General features: G+C 32.0%; 1 non-coding gene across 1 annotated transcript; it reads right to left on the bottom strand.

Moving 5' to 3' along the window:
- Positions 1-9,795: 9,795 nt before the first annotated feature.
- Positions 9,796-9,868, bottom strand: TRNAK-CUU (transfer RNA lysine (anticodon CUU)). The gene has a single exon. It is a non-coding gene; the product is annotated as a tRNA-Lys (tRNA).
- Between the last annotated feature and the right edge of the window lie 669 nt (positions 9,869-10,537).

Below are 10,537 nucleotides of genomic sequence, written 5' to 3'. Positions count from 1 at the left end.
TACTGGGCTGCACATATCTGAGGTTACAGAAAAAGAATTTTTGCTGATATTTTGTTTTGCAATGAATTTCATGGTGGTGTGTTTCGCATGTCCCCCTGTTTTTGTTTTTAGTCCAAAGGCTTTGTTCCTGAAGGACTATTGTTTTCATTTTGCGATTTTGACTTGAAAACTTTAAAAGGCTTTTAAAATCGTTGCCATCAAATACCATCGCCCTGTATTATATTTGAAGAAATTAAATCATGAAGAATCTGCATAAATGTATGTATGTTTCTCGCATTGTGATAAAACAACGGTACCTAGAGCCGTCCAATTTTAAATGACGCAATCCTACTGCGAATATGGACATCTGAAAGCCCAAATTTGAAATTTGTTTCATTATCGATTTCATATTTTGTTATACTTTAACGAACTTTTGATTAAAAAACTGAAAGATTTAAAAGCGAGCAATGGCAACACTCTACGGGAGAAAAAAATCTTTTTATCTCCAACGAGCGGAACTGCGTATCAGAAATTCTAAAGATAGGCTCATTTTAAAATTATTTTGCGAACATTGTTGTTGAACTGAATTTTATGATTAAACTGCAAAGAACATGATATTTAATAAATAAAGGTAGCCCACAAAAAGTTTTAAAAAATTCCCCTTTGGACGTAATTTAAAATCTGTAACCTTTCAGATTTTTTTCCTGTATATGGGAAAGTTTGGAAAGAGTAGTTATAAGGTGGGATTTAAATTGAAGATTATTGGATATGCTGAAGAGAATAAAATGTAAGTAAAAAAAATTAATAAGCGACTGGAAAATACCCAAAGAGTCGCTACAAAAAAACAAATGCAAATAGGCGAACATTCAGTGGACCAAAGACGGAATTTCCCAATGATAGAAAATGAACTTCTTTCTTATGCATTACGAAATGTTGGATGTGCGGGAACCCCAACGCTTTGGACGGAAGCGAAGATGACATTTTATGGAATAACGGGGATTCTTCAGACACTGATTCACATTACAACAATGATAGTGATACCTTCAGTGAAAGTGATTTATTATGCATTATATGATTAGAAATTTTGTCAAAATTTTCACCAAGATTATTTGTGAATGTTATGTCTGAAAAATGCCTTTTTTGTGTGTGCAACTGACGAAAAGACCATTTAATAAACAGAACATAACCTGGAAACATTTGGTAAGTTACTAATTTTATCACAATGTATTTTTATACTAGTAATGTTTTAGCATTAGAGTGTACAATACCGTGTAGTAGATTACCCCGCATGATAGTCGCACCTCGAATTTCAAAATAAAAATTGGCAAAAAAGTGCGGCTGTGACTCGAGCAAAAATGGTATGTATATAAATTTCTACTACAGTATTAAGGTTTTGAATAAATGCCAATTTCACATGAGAAAATGTTACATTTTTTGCCACTACTACATGGGTACCTTAAAATTTATCTTTTATCTAATTTTGGCTCTCCAAGTAAAATCTATTTTATCTTCAATTATTGGTTAATATATCACAACGCAGTCCACGTCCATATTAATAATTATCTCTTAATATGGGTTAAAAATTATCTCTCACTATAGATAAATAATGATTTTCTAATTATTTTTATAATTGCCGGTAACCTATTTTACTATATGAGCGCTTGATCAATTTTGGGGCGAACAAACTGCTATTTTGTACTGTTTTTGCGTTCTGCGGCTTCCTGGATTTGGAGTGATTGACGACAACATTTGATGAAGAATCAAAACACAATTTATTCGTCAGTATTATACACGACAGTTTCAAAATCTCGTTTCAGTCGTCGAAAAACTACGATAAACAAGCTGAAAAATCAGCAACACAGCCTTGAAGACAGCTTCACGACAAAGCGTTAAAATACAGCTTCCGACTCGGTCGATGGCTCTCCAGCTAATATCTGAACTCAAGATACTCTCTACTCCGCGTACAGGCAGGGTATATATATATATATATAGCTTTTGACCAGCCTTAGAAAACATTCTCGGGAAAACCGGTAAGAATTCGTTCTAGAATGTCCTCGCTCCGTCTATGGCATATCGCTAATTTTGTAGCCAAGTGAGCGATTTCGTGCCATATACGGCAACGCTGTCTTTTGTTGCCACTTTCTGGAAACCCTAAACCTGCCTTGCGGAGAAGCAATCGTATTGCAGATGGGCATTTCGTAACACTATTTTTCAGCGCAGTTTTGCCAAAAGAAAAATTGATATTATTTGCCCAAATTATGACATACGCACTGATATACACACTACTGCTTCCCACTGATATATTTGCCTGAATTCAAAATCGAGGCTGGAGAAATCTAAGCGGATTGGCTGAAATCCAGTGTGGTTTCTGCATCTAAGTATACTGTTATGCTATCTGTATATCTTCGCTCTGATAGATTCCGAGACATCTAACAAACAGCGCGAAGATGATGTGAGAGCGAAAAAGTAACAGGATTAGGATTCCAGGAAAAATGACTGGAATTTTACAACCAGTTTATGTATTCAGCAATTATCCATTTAAGAGTCATCTATGAGATTTCTACCGAGAATGGAGGTGCAGTACTACGGAGATGACGCTGACCAGTAGCTAAGAAAACCTGCCTTGTTTCGGATGGATTATTGATTTATGAAAACTAAAACCAGAAAAATTACACATTCCCAATGCGATGGACGGATAAGAAGTGCACTATGCACAAGGAAGTGCAGTAAGGAAGTTAGACATAGACAGATAAAATGTGTGAAAAATAATTTAAATAAAGGATGCTCTTGTGAAACATCACAACATCCACAATCGCTTCCCGAAAACCCAAACGAAATAGCCTTGCCAGTAGTTTCAAATTCAGATGGCATGCTGGCCGAATGCCCGATCTAAAAGCACCTAACAGGAAGGACTTTCTTTTAAAGCAAAATGAGAAAAAAATAAGAAATTAAAAAGTTTTAACTAAATTTTAAATTTTACTTCTTAAACATTTATAATAAAGTATATAAGCAATATTAATAATAATAAAATTTTAATTTAAATTACTAGTTTAAATTAAAATTTAAATTGCTTAAATTTTTAATTTTAATATAATTTTTTAAATAATAAAATTTTAAATTTTAATTTAAAGGCGCAAAAATTTAAACTAATATTTAGTTTCTAATTGAACTCTAAAGTTGGTACCTGCAAGAAATTTCTGCCGGTTATACTTTGTAATTCCAATGTATTGAAAATAAAAATATGAATTTTTCAGGTTGACATCTATTTCAAATAATTGAAATAACCACTTAACTTTTAAAACAAAAATAAATAAATTATGGAAAATATGTTTTCAGATAAAATTTGAGAAAGAAAAGTTTGTATGTTTCTCTTATGCATTATAAGATATTTCTCCAGCCTTCTTAGCATGCCTTCGTTGCGTAGCGGTCAGCACGCTGGAGGCGTATTCCAGAGGTCCACGGTTCGATTCCTGGTGAGGGCGCTGCTCATTTTTCATCTCTCCTGATTTCAAAAAATACCTAATGTCTCTACAGTGGCGCCCGAACTAAAAGGGTGGTGGATGATGATTCTCCACACCCAGGATTTGGCCCCCTAAAAACCCCAATTGCCTTTTAAAAGGGGGAGTATATGAGGTATTTCTCCCGCGTTCTTAGCCATGCGTTCGTAATGTTTTGGTCTGCATGCTGGGATCGTATTCCAGAGGTCCGTGGTTCGACTCCCGGCGAGGGCGTTGCTCATTTTTCATCTCTCCTGCTTCGAAATAAATTAATGTCTCTACAGCGTTATATACTCTTTCTTCGACACCTACAGAAAATATATGTAGGCTTGCATTCTGAAAAAATATATATGCTTGTATTCATATGCCGCCAGTTTCAGACCACCGCCTTATGCGAAGGGTAAGTCAAAAGAAGGCATCTCGCATCGTAAAGACTCAATTACACTCATAGTGTAAAGTGAAATTTCAAGCGAAGACCACAAACAATGGCTGTCAGTTTCAAATTAGGACGCGGTTTATAGTTCCTATAGCCCTAAGGCATGTGAAGACAATTAACGATTTTTCAATCTATAAAAAACTCTATCATTATCACACGATTTTATTTTTGATGCTGACGATACGGTGCATGAGAAATGGAATAGAACTTTTGCTGTCAACCTGTTATGTAATCTTGAAAACGTATTTCATTTATTTTAGTAATGTTGGAAAATAACATTTGTTGCAAAATTTATTAAGAAATACAGGTCATTATGAAGTGATTCCCTTTGCTTCTTCTGGAGAAAAGTAATTTTACAGCATGAAAGGTTAACGAAAGATCTTATCCCTTATCGAGCGGCAATAACATCCTCTCGCATTGCTGATCTTTATTTTTTAATGAATAGTATTTTCCTGCTAACTGAAAACAAAAGCATTCTTTGAGGTATTAAATAAGATATGTTACTGAAGTTTTTATCAAAAACAGTTCTACCATCGAAATCAGGAAAGGAAATTGTGTAAATCACAATGAATTTTTTTTCATAAATAGATTCCCAGAAGCACTTTTTTAATTGAAAAAAGAAAAAAAAGGGAGAAAAAATAGAAAATTTAAACTTTTTTCCCCTCCATGAAATAATAGTTTGTAGGGTTTATATTTATTTTAACTAACATTTATCTTAAGTTTAAACTATCTTTCCTGTCAAGCTTTACTTTCCCCTGGAATTGCCAATGCCAGAGTATGTAAATTTTAGTAGAACGCGCAAAGTATTCAAAATAGTCAGCGGAAGTAATCTGAGTTAATTAGAAGGGAAACGAGTTCGAAAGTGTGCTTTCTTGCTTCACGAGCGTGGAGGTGGCTTGGTAGAAATTGAAGAACCACGCGTTTAGGCCTGTGTGCGTGCCTCAGTAGATAGTTAAATCTTTCAACGTAATATTCAGAAGTTTGCTGAATTTGATTTTGAATTATCTGCGGTATCTTAGAACGCGGTTAGGTTAGTTACGTTTTAGAGAGCCTCGTAGGTAGTCACTTGTTATTATTCATTTTTAGTTTCTTATTTTTATTTTACCGCCGGGTCGGTGTAGTTTGTGAGCGTCAAGAGCACGCATCTGTAATTTCTAAAGTTGAATAAAAAGGGATTTAAACCCTTCTCAAGACTTTGTGTACTTTCCAGTTCATAGCAGTCACCACTATTGTTGCGTGCAGGTTGGAAGCGCGCAACATTACAAGTTTATTGATGATATGATAAATAAATAACATAAGATACTGTTATCTCATGTTATTATCAGTAATGCATATGTATGCACAGATAAGCTCATGTTATCATCCAAAGATTCTATTGGATTTTCTGATAATTAAATCTCTCAAGGGCATTAAAAAATTTATTTTCGATAATGATATATAAGTGTTTCATAAAAATCATATCTGCGTTCAAATAACTTTCATAAAATAACGAATAGCAACTAAAATACATCAATATACTTTTATTGAAAGTTAGTTCTACAACCATCACAATTTGCAATGCAATGGGGCATATAAAGTAACTAACAATATTTACAAATGTATCATGGCAACGACTAGATGTTATTCATGAATAAATAATAGAAGGGTTGTCAAATAAACTTTTGGTTTGAAGTCAAACAGTAGCCGTAAAAAAGCCGAACAAATGTGAAGGTACTCGTATTTTTTGTAATCAAAAGCTGTAAGGTAATGTAATCGTTGCTAAGTATACTAATAAGCAGCATATTGAACATAAATCTTTGTCGTAGAAATTGCTTTTTTCTCCACTTTTAATTTTCTTTTCTTTTTCAGCTCCTATTAATCTCAAACCTCTCTTTTTTGACCGCATCACTTTTCAAACGTTGCCACCAAGCGTTATCGCCATGTATTATTTATAAAAAAATAATATAAAGAGTGTAAAAATATATGTGGCAATTGGCAATTCAAACCAAAGGATGTTGCCACCAAATTTTATCACAATGTATTATTTTCAAAAAAATCATATTGTGAATATAAAAAAATACTATGACAATATTTAATATGTATTCGTGAATTCAAGAGATATCCGATATAAAAATATTTTGAATTTCCATGCTTTATTGCGTTTTGACGTAAGATATTTAATTTTTCTTTTAAATTTAATCTTCCTGTTAGTGATTAACAAACTTAGCGACTTAAAAGCAATAAACGCAATTCTTTGTAATTACACTGTCTTATAGCATTAAAAATAGTATAGATTTTTTTCTTTTTTATTGTAATTATTTTTAGCGATTGGCCACGCCGGCGGCTATTTATTTGAAAAATAAAACAGACAATAAAAACGATTCGACGCAAAATTTAGGTTCGAGAATAATAACCTTTCTGGGCTAAAAAAATGCATGACAACACTTGACACTGAATCGGAAATTCAAAGATATGCTGTTTTAAAAAAAATTATGATTTTGCTGTAGAACTTTAGGTGACGTAAGTGTGAAGTAAGTGATATTTAATAATGAAGTTAAAAAAGACTGAAAAAAAAAAAGTAGTTTCAGTAGCAGTGAGTACAAAAACAAACTGCAAAAGCAAAAACAAAAACACTTTGTTGTAACATTAAAATCTAAATCCTTTCAGATTTTCTTTTATATATACAGTACCCGCAGTTAATTCAAATCACTGCCGCTTCAAACATATTTTTACCTATTACGTACACCGCGCTTAGAAACTACACGGAAAGGGATTGATGCCCCGTGGAGATCTTTTTAAAAGAAACTGTCTCGTATCCACGTTACAGATGGGGAAAACCATGAAAACGCGCATGCAACCAGCCCGTTCGCCAGGACAGGAACCCCAGACGGAACTACGAGTGTTCAGCGGCTTTTACCGCTCGCCGGCCGGGGAGCTGTTTCGAATATATCTGAGTTTATTAACCCTTTGCGGCACAGTGTATCCGGTCTAGACACACCTAAAAATTTCCTTCTGTACGCACAGAAAAATTGAATGAAAAAGGATTTATAGGTTACTCTGAACCTTCTTTATTTATAGTAGATGGCAGCTCAGCACAAACTAGTCCATATATTTTAACCATGTTTAGTTTTTTAAGACCCTCATTTTTCAAAGAAATCTTCCAGATTTTTTTATGGTATAAATGGAATTGTTTGAAGAAATTCCTATGTTATTTTTTAGCTGTATGCTAATCTCCTTATTCTATATTAGTTTTAAATTTTTACCTTGAAATCGATTGGTGTGCCACTTTGGGCACACCCACAGAATTATAACGATAAGTGCTATCTTCACAAAATTTTACTTGTGCACTCCTCTAGGCCTAATTAGACTGCCTACCTTTTTTTTTTTAAATCAAAACTCCAAATTTAAAAGGTAACGTGCCGGAAAGGGTTAAGGAGCTGTGTTTAATAGGCGGCGCTTTTTGTATGCAAACCGTGACATCAGTTTTAAAATTTTCAAGTAAGTTATTTATAATTTATTATTATTATTAGTCCAAAGGGGCTTTGTCCCTTTAGGACTATTGCTTTCGTTTTGCGATTTTGCGTTGAATCACTATAAATGTCCGTTTCACTTTTCGAACTGTTGCCCCCAAATGTTAAGAGTCCTGCATTATATTTGAAGAAATTAAATAATGAAAAATCTGTAGAAATGTATGTATATTTCTCGCATTATGATAAAACAACGTTATCTAGAGCCATCCATGTTTAAATGACGTAATCCTACTGCGAATATGGACATCTGAAATTCCAAATTTGAAATTTGGAATTTGTTTTATATCGATTTCATATTTTGTAAAACTTTAACGAATTTTTGATTAACAAACTCAACGATTTAAAAGCGAGCGATGGCAACACTCTGCGGGGAGAAAAAACATTTTTATCTCCAGCGCGTCGAACTGTGTATCGGAAATTCTAAAGATATGCTCATTTTAATTATTTTTTTATTTAATTTAATTACTTAATTATTTTGAGACATTGCTATTGAACTAAATTTTATGGTTTAAGTGCAAAGAACATGATATTTAATAAATAAAGGTAACACACAAAACGTTAAAAAAAAAAAAAAAAAAAGCCCCTTTGGACGTAATTTAAAATCTGAAACCTGCAGATTTTTTTATAATTTATTATTAATAATTAACAACGAATTCATTAAGTAATGCTAAAATAATAAACAAAAATTAACACTAAAATTAAAATATTTATCAAATTTTCAAATTCATTTTTAGCTTAAAGAAGCGTTAGCCCACATGGGCTGTTAGCCTCGAAACGGTATTTTATGTCGATTCAGTATAAATGTCTGCTTCAATAGCACATGGCGATAACACTTGGTGGCAACGTTTGAAAAGTGATCTAGTCAAAAAAGTCACTTTTGAAATTGTTGCCATCAAATATTATCACTTTGTATTATAGATTAAAAAATTAGATAACGAAGAGTCTGCAAGAATGTATGCATGTTTCTCCATTGTTAAAAAACAGCGGTACCTAGAGTCATCAAGTTTTGAGTAACATAGTCCTCCGCCCGAATATGGGCACTGGAAGCCCGACTTTGGAATTTTTTTTTTTTTTTTGGTCGATTTCATACTTTGTAAAATTATGCTGTTTTAAATATTTTTAGTCCAAATGCTCTGGAAACATGTATGTGTGTGTATATATGAAAAAGACGTCTCTTTGGGCGTAATATAAAATCTGAAAGCTTTCAGTTTTTTAATTCATTTATTAAATTTTTTTGTAGAAATACTTTTATAATTATCTTCTTGACGAAATTTTATTTCTTACAAATAAATATTCTACCTGTTTATATTTCAACAGTTTTATAATTGTATTCCCAATTTCTTAAATATGCTAACAGCTTTTATGATGAGCACCTTTTAGTTCAAAAATTTTCATAGGATTAGCAATGTTTTTCTAGATTCGATTGATAATAGCTTGCCAATAATTTTCTTTGTATCACCTTTGCTGTCAGATTTTGCAGTTCTTTTAAATTTTTGCAATCTGTTTTTATGTAAGTTATCTCAATATTGTTGTGAACTGACACATATTCTAAAAGTGAGTCTTCATAACGTCTCTCAGTGGTATCTGAAACATTAGCTGTAATTTGCAATTACTCTGGGGCTTTTTTTCGAAAACAGATTTTAGCTGATTTTAAGAAGTTAACTCTTGTATTGACTATAATTTGCATGACATCTAGAAGAAATATTGACCTACTTACCTCTTTTGAAGTGCTGCATTTTTATAAAATTCAATTACATTCATCAGTTACTAAACACCTTTTTTGAAATAATATATGAAAGCTTTTATAATACCCTAAAATTTAAGATTAAAAGTGGCTTAAGTCTTAAAATTTACTAAATTTATAAAATGCTTCTTCAAGTGATTTATTCGAGTTTAAAAATTTATATTTCTAATTAGCGTAAAGATTGCCCTTTGCCTGTTTAGTCGATCTGCCACTTCATGATTACAAGCTTGCCTAAATCTTTCCTTGGTTTTTCTTCAATCAGTTCCTTTCTATTCAAAAACTCTTCATGTATGGTAAACTTATATACTAAAGGTGAAAAAATAAACTTTCATTGAAAATTTAAAAAAAAAAAAAAAAAAAAAAAAATTCTTTAATTTTCCTTGAAAAAAAGAAAGATCTTACTCATTTCAGATTGGCAGAAACATCTATTTATGTCAGCCGGAAGTTTTCCGAAGCTGAAAACAACATGTCTTCGATGTGTTAAAATTTCTGATTTCTCAAAACATATTTTATTTATGTTTAAAAAATGTTCTATTTTAGCAACTCTGATAACACTTTGACAAGCAAGCGTCAATAACGGCAGAAAGAAATTTAAAAATTAAACGAAAAAAAAAAAAAAAAAAAAACAAGCGCCCAACGTGGGGCTCGAACCCACGACCCCGAGATTAAGAGTCTCGTGCTCTACCGACTGAGCTAGCCGGGCGTCAGACAATGAGATAAATTTATGCATGAGAATCCTTTTTAAAATAAAACCTGTTTTTTCAAGGTCGAATGTATTATTTGATAAGAATTTTTTTTTTTTTTTTTTTTTTTTTTTTTTCCTAGCTACACCAAATAGCAGTAGTATACGAAAATTTAAGGGGAAAATTATGGAATGATGTTGCATATATTATATTTTTAACTTTGTAAATAAAAGCAGTTGAACCAAAAATATTCTGGCCTTAAGTTTTTTAATTAGAAATGCTGGAGCCATTAGGAGTGATAAACAAAAACAAATAATAAATAAATAATACTCAATATAAAGCAAAATAAAATAATGAATGAATTATTCATAATATAAAACAAAGTCAAATCTAAAGAGATAAATAAAAAAATAGTAATAAATTAAATTAACAGTAAATAACCAGAAGGTAAATTAAAATACAAAACGAAAAGTGAGTAAATCAATAAAAAACGAAAGTAAAGTTTAAATACGTTTAAAACAATTATTATCAAAATAAAATGAAATTCTAGAGCAATAAGATCAGTAAATTAATAAGATACAGTATCGAGCATTAAAGAGTTAATATTCCTCGTGATCAGATAAAGTTACTTCCTTACTTTAGCTTCTAATCCATTTAAAGCCTCTCGACTAAATGCGTGCAGCAGAGGC

The sequence above is a fragment of the Stegodyphus dumicola genome, chromosome 9 (assembly GCF_044657685.1).
Source record: "Stegodyphus dumicola isolate Sdum_Otavi_A_Nest chromosome 9, ASM4465768v1".
NCBI lineage: Eukaryota > Metazoa > Arthropoda > Arachnida > Araneae > Eresidae > Stegodyphus > Stegodyphus dumicola.
This window is presented reverse-complemented; position numbering and strand designations above follow the sequence as displayed.